Source organism: Podarcis pityusensis (genome assembly GCF_964106645.2).
Source record: "Podarcis pityusensis genome assembly, chromosome: 2".
Taxonomy (NCBI): domain Eukaryota; kingdom Metazoa; phylum Chordata; class Lepidosauria; order Squamata; family Lacertidae; genus Podarcis; species Podarcis pityusensis.
This window is the reverse complement of record NC_138029.1, coordinates 8,999,888-9,020,579: the sequence shown is the minus strand read 5'-3', so window position 1 is coordinate 9,020,579 and position 20,692 is coordinate 8,999,888. Positions and strand designations below refer to the sequence as shown.

Sequence of the window (20,692 nt, the reverse complement as noted above, 5' to 3'; positions counted from 1 at the left end):
TATATTTAATGAAGCCACAGTTTGAAGTTGGCTTAATAACGTCTTGTTCCAAAGCCATTAAACAGTTTCTTGGTTTAGACAAAACAGGAAGATACAGTTAACTGAAGACTTCCTGTCTTCATTTGCAAAGACAGCCCCTTTCCGCCAGTGAGCAGCCACAAGGCTCATTTATATCTTGGCTTATTAAGCTGAGTTTTAATTGTCCAAGGGTGGCCAATATTTCTCAACAAATTAGCCATCAGGTGTTTTTGTTATTTTTTAAAAAAATCTTGCTACATCCATAGATTAGCTAACTAATGAAAATATGTTTGTGTTACTACCAACACTGTGATTCTTTTCTGCACTATGTTGCTTTTTTCATTTCCTTCTGAAATTCTCCTGGACATTCCTGTCTTGCGTATATAGGTTTGCAGATTCAGAACTATACATCATGCATTTGGTAAACCTGCCTGGGGCACACGAAAGCTCATGCCATGACAATTTTTAAGGTGACACGGGACTTTTTTGGTTTTGCTTACCATCATTTCAAGTTAGTACCAATACATTAAAACATCAAAAAGCTGTGCAACCTTTTGGGAGGCAGAGACCTGAGAGGGCATCAGAGGAGGGAGGGAAGGAAAGAGGGACAGAGGCCAGTGTTGCCTGCAGCATCCCTGGCCATCATTCAAGGCACCCCAGGGTGCCACAACACACTGGTTGAAAACCACTCCATTAATGAAAAATGACACATTTGCCTCTTGAAGCAAAAACAACCAGAGGGTCTTGAGGCAGCTTAAAGACTAACAAATTTATTATGGTGTGGGTTTTTGTGGATTTAAGCTCACTGCATCAGATGCGTGAACTGAAATCTTAGTTGGCGGGTCCAAAAAGGAGACAATTATAAGGTGGGGATTGAATGGCAATGAAATGCAAAGGTGTCAGTTAAGTGCTTCAGAATATATTCTAAAGAGGCACGACTTTCGCTTTTTGCATCAGCAGATTGGTAGGAATTGCTGAAATTATATTAACACCTATAGAGAGGTAGAGAACCATTCACAAGAAACAGCCACAGACAGCACAGGTACCCTGGCTGGGCTAATGAACATCCTTTGTCTTCATTTAACCCACACGGTATAGCACTGAACTTCCTGCTGAATTGTGATTCAGCTGTTTCTTCTTTTGACGTCCCTGTGTTTCAGAATGGCCGCCTTTAGGTCAGTAACAGTGTGTTCTGGGAGGCTGAAACATCCTCACTGGTTTATTGGTATTGTCACTTTCTGATGTCAGATTTGCACCTATCTATTATTTTGCCTAGAATAGAGACTGATCTCTCAGACCTATTAGTAATATGGGGCAGGAAACTCTCCAGTGCTTTATTTTTCCATGGATTTTTTTGTGTGTGTGTTTCATAAGTTTGTTAGGAAAAATGAATGGATGCCAATGGCAAATAAATATTATGCAAGCTTGGCATTTTCAAAGTTTTCACTTTGCTTACTAAATACAAGTAAAAGATGCAGAATTAAGTCACTCTCCAGGTCATCAGCAAATTTCTCTAAGCAAACTGAACATTTCCCCTAATTCGCATAAGGTATTTTATGCTGGAAAATTTACACCACTAAACAGAATGCAGTAGGGCATTGTTAACAGATGATAGCATAAATCACATTGGAATAGAGGATGAATGAACCCATGATACTTTGGATCACATTATCAAGTCTTGTAAAAGCATGCCAGAATGGACATGGGGTGGGGCAGATTAGGTACCTGGCTCTGTCACAGGATCTGTTTCCTGTGCCCAAAATTTTGTTAGCTGGTTGTTGCTGATGCAGAGTTTTAGGTTGGGTGCTGTCTGGAAGCAACTTCAAGCCAGTGACTTCCAAGGCCTGTGACAGGGAAGTGCCATTGTCCAGTACGGGCTCTCAGTTGAGAAATAAGTGACAGCAAGCGGTGGCCTGTCATTTTCTCTTCTAAGCCTGCCCTGTAGATTGTTCCTGGGTACCATTATGGCCTTGTTGATGCATTATTTTACTTCATTGTGTAGGTATCGTAGTCTCAAATGAAATTCTTAAGTAGTCTGTCTGATAACCCTGAACAGATGTGGTTGTGTCATAGGGCTTAGCTGTAGACAATGGACTCATGGTATGTCCTGGGTGGAAGCTGGAAGCATGAAAGCACATTTAGCAACCAACACTTCCTATGAAACATGGTTCTAATGTGTCCATTGTGCAGTTGTACAGTAGTATACAAAAATATACCTCTTGCATAGATTGTAGGCTAATGTTGATAGTGGACTGGCAAGTTACTGAGCTGCATCCAACTAAGTTCTACTCAAACCCATGGAAATTAATGGACCTAAGTTAGACAATTCTATTATTCTATGTCCATTCATTTCAATAGGCCTACTCTGAGGATAATGAACACTGGAACAACCCACTGAAGTGGCAAGTATGTACTGTCCATGAGTCCGTATGACAAAGATGCCATCAGCGTATTTCACGTAGAAGAGAGGCTTTTGGGAATAGGAGTTGAGAAAGCATTGTTTTAAGTGAGTCATCAAGATGCTAGCACACTGTGGAGCCAAGAAGGTACTCATGCCAGCACCATCAATCTGAATACACATGTTCTCCTCAAAGCGGAAGTAATTATGGGTAAGTACAAAGCGGCCAACTTTGGTAGCCATGTAGTTCCATCTTTGTGGAGGAGGATTCTGGTGTAAAGGGTGGTCTCAATGCAAATGCCAACTAGGGTGGAGATTGTCAAAAGATTGCCATTTTCTCAGAAAGTCGGTGGGGTTGATGTGCCTATTTGGGCCATATGAACTTCAGAATTGGACTATGAATTAATGGTGCTCAGCATATAAGGAATACAAACTGGAACACATTATATGAAAATAGGTTCCAATGAACTGGGAATTACAGCTGTACTATGTGGTTGTTAACTGCCCTGAAACTGGTGTAGAGGAAGAATACAAACCGGCTTAAAATAATTCTGTAACATAGGGGTTGGGAATCAGATGTTGTTGGAATACAACTCCCATGATCCCTGGTTGTTGGTTGAGGCTCTTGGGAGTTGAAATCAAACAACACCCGGAGAGCCACAAGTCACTCCTCCCTGTTGTGATTCTTGCGTAGTATTGTTTAATAAAAGAGCAGAATTCCATTATTTCTGTTGTAAAATAATGTAAAAGGGGGGGAGCAAAGTGTAGTCATTTACCCGGCTTCTGTCTTTCAGCAAGGCAGAAAGCACTGGCATAAAATCTCAAGTGTCTTTACAGATTTATTTTTCACTTCTCAGCAGATGCCTACTGCACAAGAGTGGTTAAAAGAGTGGAATGGGACACATTTGCAATGGTAATTTTATGAAAAGGCACCTGTTTCGTTCTGATTATTTCAGGCGCAACAATGTTAGTTCACTTTTGCAGCAAAACGTGAAAAAGTAGTGTTGAGATAAAAGCTATTTCTTGATCTCTGGAGGCAAGGGGAAACAGAGGGGGGTGGGGGAGAGAGATAATGCTCCCAGCACAGAAGGGAAGACAACATGTTAATATATCATAAAATTAAATGAGGGTAATATATTCACTTTCCAGGCTACAGGAGGGAGAAGGTGGAGCTTAGTGTGCCATCAATGATTAAAAGGTTTTGAATGTCAGTATGCAAATGTGCTGCAACTTTCATTTCCTCCCATGTAAATGATCGAAATGTTTCTGAAGTGAAATCTTGTTCCATTTAATGGTGTTTTGAATATGCATTTTTCCAAAGACATACAAACACAAGGCTCACAGGACCCCTTCTCCTTTACAAAGGCATATAGATCAGAGAATAACTACGCTACGACTTAGTTTTCTGTACAACTAGCTTTTAAAAGTTAACCCTACTGACACAGGAGTTGATTTTAGATAGCAATCTTGCCCCACGGCAGTGAGCAGAATATAAAAGGGGTGTGTAGCCGCTGATCCTGTCCAACAGAGAATAAACATCCCATTGTGAAGAAGGCCTAATCTCAGCACCAAAGACAGTTACAGTGCCAGAGCTCAAGGCAGAAGGGCCGTTTCCCACCCTTCAAAGCTGAACTCTTCCCTCCCAACTCCTCCCTTTCCCTCCCTAATAACGTATTTTAAAGGATGCAAGAGTTTACTTTTGAGCTTCTGCTGCTACTAGTGGAAAGGGAGACAGCTGGATCAGTTAGTTCAAAAATGAATCCAGACATCTTTACGTATTATCCACAGAACCTCCCATCACAACAGCAAGTGCCCTGGGCAGGGATGGGCACAATCATCTGCCGTCACCCTGTGATGTCTTTGCATGGCACAAACACTTCTATTAAAAGAGTTATATTCAGACAAGCAACAGTATTGTAATGGAACGTAGACTGAATAGCTGCCGGAAGAGATGGGCATGCAGTAAAGTACGCACCTCACAAAACTTAGTCCTTCACTACACCATCACTGTGGGTAAAAGCCTCAGCGCCTAGGAGTTGCCAATCGAAAGGTCGGCGGTTCGAATCCCCACGGTGGGGTGCGCTCCCGTTGCTCGGTCCCTGCTCCTGCCAACCTAGCAGTTCGAAAGCACCCCCGGGTGCAAGTAGATAAATAGGGACCGCTTACTAGCGGGAAGGTAAACGGTGTTCCGTGTGCTGCGCTGGCTCGCCAGATGCAGCTTGTCATGCTGGCCACGTGACCCGGAAGTGTCTGCAGACAGCGCTGGCTCCCGGCCTCTGGAGTGAGGTGAGGGCACAACCCTAGAGTCTGTCAAGACTGGCCTGTACGGGCAGGGGTACCTTTACCTTACACCATCACAAAGGTGCCAAATGAGGCTTTAAAAGGTAAAGGATCCCTGACAGTTAAGTCCAGTCGTGAACGACTCTGGTGTTGCGGCGCTCATCTCGCTTTACTGGCCGAGGGAGCCGATTTTTGTCCGCAGACAGTTTTTCCGGGTCATGTGGCCAGCATGACTAAGCCGCTTCTGGCGAAATCAGAGCAGCGAATGGAAACACCATTTACCTTTCCCACCAGAGTGGTACCTATTTATCTACTTGCACTTTGACGTGTTTCCGAACTGCTAGGTTGACAGGAGCTGGGTCAGCTCACCCCGTCTTGGGGATTCGAACCACCGACCTTCCGATCGGCGAGCCCTAGGCTCAGTGGTTTAGACCACAGCGCCACCCATGCAGCAAATGGGACAATTAAAAGGCAACATAAACAGACAGCCACACCTGTGGTTGTGCACATAGGCTTGAGGGAAGCTGCAGCACTGCCTTCCCATCAAAAGCAGAAGTTTTTGCTCACCTCTCAGTATTTGTTACATGCACAAACCAAACTGTGGGCAGTTTAGAGGTTTTGATCCATTTAGCTCAGTAAAGTTTGTAGATAATTGGAATGATGACACTTGGCTTCAAATCACTACTCAGCCATGAAACACCCTGAGTCAGTTGAAGTTCCCAAATTTTTAACCTAAACTTTTAGGTTTAGGCAAGAGGAACATGTATGCCTCCCTGAGCTCCTTGGAACTGCAGGATGAAAATGTTATTTAGGAATACACTGGGCAATGATTATCCAAGTGTCACACAGCAGACCCTTGCGGCTGTATTACCTAACATCCTTTTAAAGCTTTCCCCATCCATACAGTGTCTTGAGCTAAACACCAGCAGTGTCAGGGGCTAAACTTCAGTCATAATACTTACATGTAAAGCATATGCTCATCTGGTGAGTCACTTCCAAATCCATGTACACGTGACCAAAATAACCACAACCACCAAACACTAGGTCAAATACAACCGGTGGCCTGCACACTGTAACAGTGCACACATCTTTGCCTACATGGAGATTATATTTGAGCCGCAGTTGAATCAACCTTTATACAAAAAGACACACAAGCAGCGGTTGCCATAGCCAACTGTTTTATTAGCCTCGAGGCATATTCAGCCCCATTTGCGCAGCAAAGCTATTTCTTTCTTTTCACAAGGCCCCCTTGCTTCCTATCAGTGTTGAGACCTCACAGAGTTGGTAAAGCTGTGTCCCATTTCACACTGCAAGCAGAGGCTGACATGCCTGAAAACACCATCATAATCCTCACTTCTGGCATCTAGATTTCGATGCGGAGATTATTTCTCTTTTTAAGTACAAAGGAACATTAATTCAAGACAGCCCACACTTGTGGTTTGAAATGGTACAGCTCAGAGATAGCTTTGCAACCTCAGTGTGAACTAGTTCTTGGTTTGGCCAGTCCTACTTGTGAGATTCTGGTTAGCCACTGTGGGAACAGGATGCTGGACTAGATAAGCCTTTGGGTCTGACCCATCAGAGCTCTTCTGCTGTTCTTATGTTCAATTTGTAAAATTTGTAAAAGTGGAGAAAGAAGAGGAGAGAGGAAGTACCAAAGGTCAAGCTGTCCTTAATGTCCTCTGACCTTCACTCCCCAGCCCTTATTCCTTGAAATGAGGGGTGTGTGTGAGAGATGTGGTGTTAGTTAGAGATCCATGATCAGATCTTGTTGTGCTTAAAAGAGAGAGAGAGACTTAAAAGCAGCCATGGAGGAAGGAGCCAAATTGAAAGGAATCCAGTATTGGGAGAGGGCTGAGATCTAAGCCTTCATTTCTTCAGTTTCAACAAGTTACACTGAAGCTACCATTAGCCATTCAACTGGGAGAGGAAGCTGGGGAGAATAGTAGTAGTAGTAGTAGTAGTAGTACACTACCTTTTAGTGGAACATCACGGGGTGGTTCACATCAGAAAAATACAGAACGAGAACACAAAATACATTAAAAAAACCCCAAGTCAATAACTCCCCTTCCACACATTTAAAAAGCCATAGCATGTTAATCAGCCAAAGGCCTGGTTATAGAGAAATGTTTTTGCCTGGCGCCTACAGATATGTAATGAAGGCTCCAGATGAGCCTCCATAGGGAGAGCATCCCACAAACGGGGAGCCACCACTGAAAAGGCCCCTTCTCATGTTGCCACCCTCCGGACCTCTCATGGAGGAGGCACACGAAGAAGGGCCTCAGGTGACGATCGCAGGTCGGTTTATTTGGCGGTCTGTGATGTATTCCAATCCTCAGCCATTTGAGTCTTTATAGGTCAAGACCAGCACTTTGAACTGGGACCCAAAACTAACTGGCAGCCAGGGTAGTTGGCACGGGATGGGCATTATATGCTCAAACTGTTTTGCCCCATAAGCAACCTGGGCTGCCAAATTCTGCATTTCCAGTGGTCAGATTAAAAGGGAAAATATCTACTTCTTTTGAAGCCCGAAAAAACAAGGGAGAGACCCGCTTGGCCTGTGGTAGCAAGGAAGCCATGCCCGACATTGCATAGAAAAATGCGCTGCCCTTCCCACCTCACCCTATTTTGGCCGCCCTGTCGACAAACTCCGCCGCCCGCCAGGTCCGCCTTCCTGCTCACAAGACCCACCTAGATACCTGCCGCGTCGGAGGGCGACATTTCGCGAAGTCCTGAGGAAGCTCCGAAAGTGCCGCCCGGCTTCGCTGCGCCCCGGACTCGACGCCAGCCGCTCCCCGAGGCGCCCTCGCCTTCCTCGGGCATCGGGGGCTGAGCTCCGGCGGGGCCGAGAGGCTCCGGGGCTCACGCCCAACGCTGCCCGGCTTCCTCTCTCCGTTTCCCGCTCGCGCCCAACTGCCCGCGGCGCCTCCGAAGCCGAGCGCACCGCTTCTCCCCGGGGTGCCGGGTTCAGCCCCCCCCCCCCGCACCTGGAGCCTCTTCCTCGCGGGCCGCCCCACACGCCCCCGGGACCCCCTTTCCCTGCGAGCCCCTCCTCGTGCTCAGCCCCAGCTTCAGAGGGGGCGCCCTCGGCACCCTCCTCGAGTCCCCCTTCCTCTCCCCACACCGCAGGGGGTGCTCCCCCCTCCGACTCCTTCGCGTGGGGACCCAGCACCGCACTGCCCCCCAACCCAGGCCCCCTCTTTCCCCGCGGGGGCTCCCCAAGCAGCCTCGCCCTCCTTCGCGCTCGCCTCTCATCCACTTAGGATGCTGGGTCCGTTCCTGAAGTTTGCAAAGCGTCCTTCGCCCGAGCAGGGCGGCTTGCAGTACGGAAACGCCAAAGAGACCCCCTTTGCCCTCTGCCTCCCTCTCTAACCCATTTCTCGGCAACTGCCCCTTCGCTCCTCGCCGCCGTCTTCTGCCGAGCCGGGCTCCAAGCCTCCAAGAGAGCCGCCTCATTATTATTATTCTTATTATTATTATTAGCCCCCCCCCCGCTTTTTCTTTCCCACCAATTCCCACTGCCACCCTGCCCATTTCCTAGCCAGCCTTTCGCTCTCCTCGTGCAGTCCGGATCCTCCCCCACCCCACCCACCGACACCCCCCAGCAGAAAACCGATCCCTCTACATTCCTTTCGATGGAGGGCCCCCCCCCCAAAAAGCAGATCGGTGGGGCTGCCTCCCCAGCCCTGCCTGCGCCCCCCGCCCTCTGCGCGCCCAGGGCTGCCTCGCCGTCCCCGGCGTCTCCCCCGCGCTCCGGCCCCCGTTTTCCTCTCTCTTTATCATAAATATATAAATTATGCTAATTAAGACCATTGCATATTCACCGAACCGGGTCCCCCCCGCCCCCCACCCCCAGCACCGGCCCCGCCGCCGCCCCCCACCCCACTCACCGCTGCGCAGCCGGGAGGGACCCGCTCGCCCCCTGCCCGGGCCGGGGCTCCTCCGAGCCGATCTTTTCCCCTCCTCGTCTTCTTTTCTCTCTCTCTCTCTCTCTCTCTTTCTTTTTTTCCCGGGGAATAATTAAAAATTCATCTCACAGCAGCGGGAGCGAAAGGCGCTGCTCGCACACGCACAAAAAGAGGAGGGGGGGAGGCAGCGCCCCCCACCCCCAGGGCCCAGCCGGGCTCAAGGCCTCCTGCAAGCGCAGCCCCCGAGGTTTTGCACCGGGCCTGCCCCCCCGCCGCAGCCGCCCCAGCCCCTGCCCCGCCTGGGGGGAGAACGAGGGGGCAGATCTCGGCGCTGGGGGTTTTTTAGCTGCTGCGTCATGAACATAATTTATGCAAGGGCCTTTGCCGCATCCTGCACAGCCCGCGGGAGGACGCTAGGGGGAGCTGGGGAGCCCCCTCCCTCCCCGAGGCCCCGCCCCGTCCCCCCCCGTCCTCAACAAGGTCCGAAGTGCTTTCTCTTTGCTAAAACGAGGAGGTGCGTGCACGGGGTGGGAGGGGATGAAACCGAGGAATGCCCCAACGACTCCTTTGCCGGGGTCGAAGCAGCCTTCGCAGCCGGGTTTAGTTCCCCATGACCTGCAAAATGCTTCTGGAGCATAGCTGTCAACTTACAGATTTGAAAATAAGGGGCCAGCAGCCTCGAAAATAAGGGATCAGCAGCCAAAATAAGGGATTTTGCTTAGCTTATACAGAAATCCGGCACTGATGAAGCCATGCTGCTTTGGCTGCCACTGTGTTTTGCAGGGGGTTGGACTAGAGGATCCTAAGGGTCTACAACTCCCACCAAAGAAGAGTGGCAGACAAAACTGATGAACGACGTCGAGATGGCAAAGCTTACAGGCAGAATTAGAAACCAGGAAGAGGACCTCTTTAATAAAGAATGGGGAAAGTTTATAATTTATTTGAAAAGCTATTGTCAAGAGTTACATACATGTAGGATTGACAGAAAACTTGTAGTAAAAATTTGAACTATGGATGGACAAATGATTTATAAAAATAGAGTTATGAAAGGGATGCAGAGGGGGAAATCACTACATTAAGATGCTGCACTGTTTGGAGGGTATGCTAAGCAGCACGTCGGGGCTGCCATCGTCCTGGCACAAAGAGTTCCATCGGCCCTTCCCTGCCCAAGAGAGAGGGAGGGAGGGAGACAGACTCTTGCCCACGCCGCCCGCGAGCCTGGCATGAGGCAGTTGCGGTGCCGCGGTGGCCCTGAAGTGCCGCCCTTCTGCTTCCCTCCCCATCTCCTCCTCTTCTTCCTCCCTCAGGCCGCCTCCTCAGCCACCACCGCCGCTGCCGCCTCCAGCTTCCCCTGGCAGCTCGTGCGCATGCTCTCTCTCACGACGGAGGACCCTGAGCCGCTGCTTCCCTCCCGAGCCAGGTGAGCATGAAACCCGGGAAATTTACCCGATAATAAATGTTGGAAATGTAAAGAAACTGAAGGTACATTTTTTCACCTTTGGTGGACGTGCCCAAAGATTAAGGCTTTCTGGGAAATGATATATAATGAATTAAAAAAGGTATTTAAATATACCTTCCTCAAGAAACCAGAGGCCTTTCTCCTGGGCATAGTCGGCCAAACAGTGTTAAAAAAGGATAGAACTTTCTTTATGTACGCAACAACAGCAGCAAGAATACTCATCGCAAAGTATTGGAAGACACAAGAGCTTCCCACACTGGAGGAATGGCAGATGAAACTGATGGACTATATGGAACTGGCGGAAATGACTGGCAGAATCCGTGACCAGGGAGAAGAGCCGGTGGAGGAAGATTGGAAGAAATTCAAAGACTATCTGCAGAAACATTGCAAAATTAAAGAATGTTAGAGTGATGTTGGATTAAAAATAAGTGGCTTCCAGCTGTACAGGATTTAAAGTTATATAATGGAAATTTGGTTTTTAAGAGGTAAAATTTAATGTTATATTATATTAAGATTAAAGATTGGGATTAAAAAAGAGGGAAAGAAATTGCTGGACAAACAATTTGAACTGGAATACAAAAGAGGGAGGTACGAGGAGGTCCAGAAAATAAGTAAATTTAAAAATGGAGATGAAAAGGTGGTATTGTTTTTAACTGTTTTCTTTTTTGTCTTTTGTTTTTTGTTGTTTTTTTTTGATTATGTATTGTGTATTTTTGAATTGTGTATTTCTTTTTTATTTTTAACTTTCAATTGATGTGTTCTTTTTATTGGAAATCTTAATAAATATCATTAAAAAAAAAAGAAAAAAGAAACCCGGGAAATTTAAGGGACATCATCAATAAGGGACAGTAGCAGGACACGGCGCTGGGATAAGGGAGTTTCCCGCCAAATAAGGGACGGTTGACAGCTATGTTCTGGAGAAACGTCGGGGGGGGGGTTATTATTTTAAAAAAAGTTTGAATGCATTCCAGCAGATCGTGGGAGAGAGAGAAGTGCAGTGATTGCCTGGGAATTCTGCACTCCTTGACTTAGGAGTAAGTCCTCCCCATTGCACAAACAGGACTTCCTTCTGAGGAGATATGCACCGGGGGTGCCCACTTGAATAAAATATTGTGGGGCCCAGGTAAGCCCCGCCAATCACATGATGCAGTGCACACCCTAGTTGAATGGGAATGCCTATCAACTTGGGGGTGGCTTGGCCCCCTCAAATGTTTTATTGTGGGGGCCGAAAGCCCCCATGGCCCCTAGGAGTTGACTCCTGTGATATGCATAGAATTGTGTTTCCTCTTGTGAAAAGAGGAAAGTATTTATTTCACTGCAGCTGTTTCACTCTAGATTTTGAGTGTGACACGGAGAGGAGCTGGGCAAAAAAGTGTGCAATTGTGGCTTCTTCAGCAGAAAGGTCAGTGGAACGATGCGCTTCATACATAAATAAAAATTCCACAAATGTTGTCAGCAAAGAAAGAGATTAACTTTTTAAAAAGAAAACAAAAAATCCCTACAAATTGCCAGCCTACTCTACTCTTGGGGTGATTATTCTTGGGATGTCAACTTTTTTGGGGGTGGGGGCAGAATTCTCCAATCTTTCAGTAGTTCCCAAATATTTATCAATACGGTCTACCAATTTTTTTAAAAAAAAACACATTAGGGATCAGTAGGAAAGGGTCTGAAAATAAAACTGCCAATATCACAACACTGCTATACAAATTTATAGCGTGACCACACTTGGTTATACAGTCTACAGTTCTGGTCATCACAACTAAAAAATGATATAATGTAGAGCAGCGTTTCTCAAACTTGGGTCTCCAGCAGTTGTTGGACTACAACTCCCATCATCCTTAACTAGCAGGACCAGTGGTCAGGGATGATGGGAGCTGTAGTCCAAAAACAGCTGGAGACCCAAGTTTGAGGAACGCTGATGTAGAGCACACATAGCTCAGAAAAGGGCAACCAAACGTATTAAGGGGCTGGAGGAACTTCCCTATGAGGATAGGTTACAACATTAGGATTTCATAAAAAGGAAAGTAAGTGAGGACAACACAAAGGTGTATAAGATTATGCATGGTTTAGAGCAGACATGGGCAAACTCGGCCCTCCAGATGTTTTGGGACTACAACTCCCATTATCCCTGACCACTGGTCCTGTTAGCTAGGGATGATGGGAGTTGTAGTCCCAAAACATCTGGAGGGGCGAGTTTGCCTATGTCTGGTTTAGAGACAGTGCATAGGGAGGCGTTTCCCCACTCTCCACCTTTTCATAATACAGTGGTACCTCGGGTTAAGTACTTAATTCGTTCTGGAGGTCCGTTCTTAACCTGAAACTGTTCTTAACCTGAAACTGTTCTTAACCTGAAGCACCACTTTAGCTAATGGGGCCTCCTGCTGCCGCCACGTCGCCAAAGCACGATTTCTGTTCTCATCCTGAAGCAAAGTTCTTAACCTAAGGTAATATTTCTGGGTTAGCGGAGTCCGTAACCTGAAGCGTATGTAACCTGAAGCGTATGTAACCCGAGGTACCACTGTACTAGATTGGTGTCATCCCATGAAGCTGAACGTTTGGAAGTTTCAGGACAGAAAAAATATAGTACTTCTTCACACAGCACGTAGTTAAGCTATGGAATTTGCTCTGGAGGATAAAGTTATCAGTAGCTACTGACCGTGGTAGCTATTTTCTCCCTCCACTGCTGGAGGCAGGATGCTTCCGAATGCCAGTTTCCGGAAACTGCAAGGAGGAAGAGTGCCCTGGGAATATGGCAAGGAAGGCCCTGCACTTCCACAGGAGGGAGTGCTTTTCATTTTGTATTTGACGCTGTGCTTTGTGCTACCTAAGCGAGGGATTCCCAGTATGATAGAAATCAAGCTTAACCAGTAAGCCATTTCCCATGAGGTCTAAAGGTAAAGGTAAATATACCCGCTGACCATTAGGTCCAGTCACGGACGACTCTGGGCTTGCGCGCTCATCTTACTCTATAGGCCGAGGGAGCTAGCGTTGGTCCGCAGACAGCTTCCGGGTCATGTGGCCAGCATGACTAAGCCACTTCTGGCGAACCAGAGCAGCGCACGGAAACGCCGTTTACCTTCCTGTCAGAGCGGTACCTATTTATCTACTTGCACTTTGACGTGCTTTCGTACTGCTAGGTTGGCAGGAGCAGGGACCGAGCAACGGGAGCTCACCCCGTCTCAGGGATTCGAACCGCCGACCTTCTGATCGGCAAGCCCTAGGCTCTGTGGTTTAGACCACAGTGCCACCCGCATCCCATTTCCATGAGGTCTAGCCGAATATAAAAGGAATAGGCTAGTGGACTGACTGAGCATAATGCCATCTAGCTCAGCATCACCTAAATACTCTGCCCTGACTGGCAACAGCTCTCCATGGTTTCAGATGGGGTTTCACCAGCCTTGCCTGGAAATGCCAGTCATTGAACCAGCAACCTTTTACAGTGGTACCTCGGGTTAAGTACTTAATTCGTTCTGGAGGTCTGTTCTTAACCTGAAACTGTTCTTAACCTGAAGCACCACTTTAGCTAATGGGGCCTCCTGCTGCCGCCGCGCCACCGGAGCACGATTTCTGTTCTCATCCTGAAGCAAAGTTCTTAACCTGAAGCAATATTTCTGGGTTAGCGGAGTCTGTAACCTGAAACATATCTAACCCGAGGTACCACTGTATATGTAAAACATGTGCTTCACCCCAAGCTATCACCCACGTTCCATGTCATATTTCACAAACGACATCCGCAATGTACATTCGCCTTCCCAACCTCTATAACTCATAATGCACTTTTGGATGTAATGAATTAACAATTACCATCAACATCTCCAACCCAATTAACCTGTGTCACGTTTAGAGAAGAAAAGAACACAAAGCGCTTCTCCAGGTAGACGAATGCAGAAACTCAGGATGGTCATTGTGTGAAACATTTTAATCCTGGGCCTTCAGAAATGCAGTCAGGCTCCCCACGCATAGCTACTAGTAGTCTTAAGTGTGAAACTGATGAACTTACTCTCCCCACCTAAGGATCTGTTTCAATGCCTGCTTGGAGAATTCTTGTCTGAATCGGGTTCCGGGAAGCAAGTAATATTACCGTATGGATGCATGCTAGCATATGCTGGAGTCAATGATTCTTCAATATCAGCTTCGTTGGACTGGTCATGTTCTGCGGATGCCTGATGATCGTCTTCCAAAGCAACTACTCTATTCCGAACTTAAAAATGGAAAGTGTAATGCTGGTGGTCAACAAAAGAGGTTTAAAGACTGTCTCAAGGCAAATCTAAAAAAAAGTAGTATAAACACTGACAACTGGGAAACACTTGCCTGCGAGCGCTCCAGTTGAGGAACAGCCTTTACCAAAGGTGTCATGGGCTTTGAAGACACTCGAACTCAGGACGCAAGGGGGAAACGTGCTAGGAGGAAGGCACGCTTGGCAAATCCACACCGTGATCAACTCCCACCTGGAAACCAATGTCCCCACTGCAGAAAGACGTGTGGATCCAGAACTGGCCTCCACAGTCACTTACGGACTCACTGTTAAAACCGTGTTTATGGAAGACAATCTTACTCGGCTACGAGTGATCGCCAAAGAAGAAGAAGAATACTGGAGTCAACACTGTCAACGTTTTAATTAACAACTGCATCCATTATGATAAAATGTCTTTGCACTTGTACAGCTGGTTTTCTGAGACATCGTATTGCTGTTCGGCCGAGAACCTAGTTTGCATGTGCTAATGCTATATGATGATTATGAATATTTAAATACTTCCATCTTGTTGGATTTCAGACTCATTTACATACATTGGCATACCATTATTATAATAGATTCAGGAAAACAGAGCACATTAATTTTTAACTCATCTCAGAGACCAGCAGAATTCCTTTTTAAGCCACCACTCAATTTTTCTTCCTTAGCAAATAGCTCAGGGGGTGGGAAAGCGGGGGGAATTATACTAAAATTAATAGCTGAAAGAAATGAAGCTCCCCCCACGTGATTGCTATCAGATACTTTCTGTATAAATCCTCTGTGTGCCTCATTATTCCATTGTTGATTACTCTATATTCCAACTTTTAAATTTCCTCTTTCTTCTTTGTTTTCCACACATGAAATTAATTTCCCTTCTCTGGGTTAAAGCCACATTTGTTTCATTTTCTGCTGTAAATGTCATTCTTTACAGAAGCAGTTTTTCAAACATAATACTGTACACACACCCATTTTAAAAACATCCTAATGCGATTATCAACGCACACATCATGCAAATACACACTAACCTCTATGATCATAACTCAATTTGCATTAAGACACATTTTCATTTAAGCACTATTACACAAATATTTTAATAATTTTGTGTAGAAAAGCACACATAAAAAAACAGGTTTTTAAAAATTTAAATTCATGGCTAAACTGGAAAAGTAGTATTGCAGGTTTGAAGATATTGTAGAGATAGGCTCACCTGCCCAATATGTCGCTGCGCATGCCAAAACCTCTCAGAAAGGACAGAAGGATTGTACAGCTCTCCTGGGTTTTGAAAAGTCAATTTTCTTGCTGTCAATCCCCCCCCCCCCCCCCGGTCTCCAATCCATTCAAACTTTCACCTTGAGCAGTATGAATGGTTTCTCACAAGCATCCAGAGCATGAAACTCCCAGCCCTTGTCCATAATAGAAGCAAGGGAACGAAAAGTAAGAAAGAAAAAGATTGCTTTGATCCCATGACAGGGCCTTTTCAGTGGTGGCTCCCTGTTTGTGGAATGCATTTGTCTCCCTCACTACTGACTTTCAGGAAAAAATAAAACAAAACATTCCTGTTTACCCAGGAATGGAAGACACTGACCCTGGCATCCCTGAGATTGCTGGCTGATACTGTAATGTTTTTAGCTGTTTCTACAACGTTTTAGCTGTTTCTTAAGAATCATTTTAAACTGTTTTTATCTGTCATTAAAAAAGAAAGAAAAAGTTTTATCATTGCTGTTTCTGCTGCCCTGGGCTGCTTTGGGAGGAAGGTTGGGCTGTTAATGGAAATAAAAAGAATATAGTAATAATAATAAGTAATAAGTAATAAGTAATAAAAATGGGGATCTCTAGGCTGACAGTCATTTGATAAGCTGCAGCTGCTACTTCCCTTCCCTTCCTTTCCTGGTTCTGAGGAAACTTCTTTTTTTTAAACTCTTTTTAAAACAAAACATATTATCCAGAAACATATCATCCTTATTTTCATTAGTCAGACATAAAAAGATTTTCTTCTTTGAATTCCCATGTTCAAGAGTGTAGCTTAAAATAAATAAAAAGGTAAAGGACCCCTGACAGTTAAGTCCAGTCGCGAACGACTCTGGGGTTGTGGCGCTCATCTCGCTTTACTGGCCGAGGCAGCCAACGTTTGTCTGCAGACAGTTTTTCTGGGTCACGTGGCCAGCATGACTAAGCCGCTTCTGGCGAAATCAGAGCAGCGCACGGAAACGCTGTTTACCTTCCCGCCGGAGCGGTACCTATTTATCTACTTGCACTGGTGTGCTTTCGAACTGCTAGGTTGACAGGAGCAAGGGACCGAACAACAGGAGCTCATTCTGTTGCAGGGATTCAAACCGCCTACCTTCTGATCGGCAAGCCCAACAGGCTCAGTGGTTTAGACCACAGCGCCACCTACTTTATTTATTTACTCTTTACTTATTTAAGTGGCTCTGGGTTTCTCTGAAAGAAAGGGTAGACTTCACAAGCACCCCTTCGCTTGGGTGAAGCTGCATTGTCAAATAACCAAAACTTTGGATTGAAAACGGTATAAGTGCAATTTATTCAGAACAAAAGGCTAAACTAATTGTAAATAATGTGGTGACGGAAGAATTTAAGATAGAAAAAGGGACACGAAAAGGTTGCCCAATTTCCCCATTGCTTTTTATATCGGTCCTGGAGGTTTTGCTGAATATGATTAGAAGGGACCAGTTGGTTAAAGGTATACAGGTCGGAGCCAAACAGTACAAATTGAGAGCATTTGCAGATGACTTAGTACTGACGTTACAGGAGCCAGAATCTAGTACCAAAAGGGTTTTAGAACTGATTCAAGAATTTGGTCAAGGTGCAGGGTTTAAATTGAATAAGTTAAAAACTAAGGTTTTAGAGAAAAATTTAACATCAATGGAGAGAGAGAGGTTTCAGAATGAGACAGGTTTAACAGTGGTTAAGAAAGTTAAATACCTGGGGATTAACATGACAGCAAAAAATGGGAACTTATTTAAAGATAACTATGAAAAATGCTGGGCTGAAGTGAAAAAAGATTTAGAAATTTGGTCAAATTTGAAGCTTTCACTGCTGGGCCGTATTGCTGCAGTAAAAATGAATGTATTGCCTAGAATGTTGTTTTTGTTTCAAACATTGCAAACTGTGGACAAAATGGACTGTTTCAAGAGGTGGCAGAGATATATTTCTAGATTTGTCTGGCAGGGCAAGAAGCCTAGAATAAAATTTAAAATACTAACAGATGCAAAGGAAAGAGGTGGATTTGCCCTGCCAGACCTCAAACTTTATTATGAACCAGCAGCTTTTTGGTTGAAAGAATGGCTGCTTCTTGAAAACACTGACATTTTGGATCTAGAAGGTTTTAACAATGTATTTGGATGGCATGCATATCTGTGGTATGATAAGGTCAAAGCACATAAAGCATTTAAAAACCATATTTTCAGGAAAGCATTGTTTAATGTCTGGATAAGATATAAGGATTTATTGGAAAATAAAACCCCAAGGTGGCTGTCACCGATGGAAGCGAAAGCTCTGAAAAAGCTCAATATGGAGGTCAAATGGCCGAAATATTGGGAAATTTTGGAACAAGATGGAGATAGATTGAAACTGCAGAGTTTTGAAAAACTAAAAAATAAAGTGCGAGACTGGCTTCATTATTATCAGATAATGGAGGCATACAATTTGGATAAGAAAATCGGCTTCCAGGTGGAAAAATCAAAATTAGAAACAGAATTGCTAGAACCCAAAACTAAGATTTTGTCAAAGATGTATAACTTGCTGTTGAAATGGAATACTCAGGATGAAACGGTGAAATCTGCTATGATTAAATGGGCACAAGACGTTGGACATAACATAATGATGGCTGACTGGGAACAGTTATGGACCACAGGTATGAAGTTTACGGCATGCAATGCCTTAAGAGAGAATATTATGAAAATGATTTACAGGTGGTACATGACCCCAATCAAGCTTGCAAAAATCTACCATTTGCCCGATAATAAATGTTGGAAATGCAAAGAAACTGAAGGTACATTCTTTCACCTTTGGTGGACGTGCCCAAGGATTAATGTTTTCTGGGAGATGATTTATAATGAATTAAAAAAGGTATTTAAATATACCTTCTTGAAGAAACCAGAGGCCTTTCTCCTGGGCATAGTCGGCCAATCGGTATTAAAGAAGGACAGAACTTTCTTTATGTATGCTACAACAGCAGCAAGAATACTTATTGCAAAGCATTGGAAGACACAAGATCTACCCACACTGGAGGAATGGCAGATGAAAATGATGGACTACATGGAATTGGCGGAAATGACTGGCAGAATCCGAGACCAGGGAGAAGAGTCGGTGGAAGAAGATTGGAAGAAATTTAAAGACTACTTACAGAAATATTGTAAAATTAATGAATGTTAGAATGATGTTGGATTGAAGTTAAGTGGTTTCTAGCTGTAATGGTATAAAAGAATATGGAAAAATTGGTTTTCAATACGTAAAAACTAGGATTAAAAAGGAGGGAAAGGAATTGCTGGACTAACAAATTGAATTGGAATACAAAAAAGGGAGGTATGAGGAGGTCCGGGAAACAAGTAAATGTAAGAGAAGTGATGAAAAGATGGAATTGTTTTTAACTGTTTTTTTTTTTTGTACTTTGTATTTTTCTTTTTTCTATTGTTATTTTTCTTATCAATGTGATCTTTTTCTTTTGAAATTTTAATAAATATCATTTTAAAAAAACAAAAACAAAAACTTTGGAGCGTGCAGAAGAAGAAGAAAAGAAGAAGAGTTTGGATTTGATATCCCGCCTTTCACTCCCCTTCAGGAGTCTCAAAGCGGCTAGCTTTCTCCTTTCCCTTCCTCCCCCACAACAAACACTCTGTGAGGTGAGTGGGGCTGAGAGACGTCAAAGAAGTGTGACTGGCCCAAGGTCACCCAGCAGCTGCATGTGGAGAAGCAGGGAATCGAACCCGGTTCCCCAGATTATGAGACTACCGCTCTTAACCACTACACCACACTGGTGTAGAAGGGGTTTTGCTTCAGAAAAGGATGACATAGTTAAGATACCTAAGGGTATTTTTTGTGCGAGTGCCATCTCCAAGTTACAGGGCCCTCTAATGAAGTCCCCGGCAGTGGGATCCTAACCTTCTACCACCTGTGTGCCCAGGGTAGGGCCATAGCTGACTGGTGGGACACCTGATTTGCATGCAGAAGGTCCCAGATTCAAGCTCAGGGCTCTCTCCTAGGGGTACCTGAGAATGCCAATCTGAAATCTCAGAGAGCTACTGCCTGTGTAGACCACTATTCTTCAGTCTTGGGTCCCCAGGTGTTGGTGAACTACAACTCCCACCATCCCAGACCATTGGCTAAACTGGTTGGGGAAGATGGGAGTTGTAATCTAAGATCATCTGGGAACCGATAGTCGAAGAATGCTGTTGTAGAGATAATCCTGAGCTGGATGGACCAATGGTCTGATTCGGTATAAGCAACTTCCTGTGTCCCTCCTCCCCATTTTCCCATGTGCTTACCTGGCTACAGTGGCTTGGGTGCGGGTAGACACCTCTCAGGAGTGAGCCAGCAATAAATCGCATGGAGTTGTTGTTGTTTAGTCATTTAGTTGTGTCCGACTCTTCGTGACCCCATGGACCAGAGCACGCCAGGCACTCCTGTCTTCCACTGCCTCCCGCAGTTTGCTCAAACTCATGTTTGTAGCTTCGAGAACACGGTCCAAACATCTCGTCCTCTGTCGTCCCCTTCTCCTTGTGCCCTCCTTCTTTCCCAACATCAGGGTCTTTTCCAGGGAGTCTTCTCTTCTCATGAGGTGGCCAAAGTATTGGAGCCTCAGCTTCACGATCTGTCCTTCCAGTGAGAACTCATGGCTAATTTCCTTAAGAATGGATGCGTTATAACGAGCACAGCAACTCTTCATCAGTAGGTCTTGATCTTATGAGGCAGTTGTGGAGACTGAAGGTCCCCACCTTCCCAAAGCTGCCTAAGTCTACTCCTCTCCCAGGTCTTTCCTAAGCAATCTGAGACTACATTGGCCTGCTTGCCTTTGTTCCTCCCACTTCATAATTCTCCTGGTTCTGGGAGACTAGTGAGGAGGGGAGCTTATTGCAATAGGATTGCTTCTTCACCAGCCTGACTCATCTCTCTCCCTTGGCCTCCTTCCTCTCTAGCTCCTGCTTCTGGACTGCTCTCTGCCACAGACTCTCCCTGCTCACTAAACCTTGTCACCCCTTCAGTTTGTGACACCTCATCCTCCCAGTCTTCTCCCTCTTTTCCTTCTGACCACTCAATTCTTGTCCCACCACCGCTCCCCGGGCTTGGAGCCTTCTTTCCTTGGTGGTTCTCCAGCTGGTGCCTCCCACCGCTTCTCTGTGTCCAGCCAGTCCATGACACCACCTCCTATCTTATGTGTT

General features: G+C 45.4%; 1 protein-coding gene across 2 annotated transcripts in view; it reads right to left on the bottom strand.

Annotated features, from left to right (window-relative positions):
- The window catches only part of POU6F1 (POU class 6 homeobox 1), a 45,059-nt gene extending 36,082 nt beyond the window's left edge, over positions 1-8,977 (bottom strand). Inside the window, exon 1 of one of the 2 annotated variants that reach the window (XM_080994612.1) lies at positions 8,587-8,977. The gene's annotated coding sequence lies outside the window, so the exon portion shown is untranslated. Of the gene's footprint in view, positions 1-7,387; positions 7,576-8,586 lie in introns of those variants that run through there. The other variant, XM_080994613.1, reaches the window with a different exon arrangement.
- Between the last annotated feature and the right edge of the window lie 11,715 nt (positions 8,978-20,692).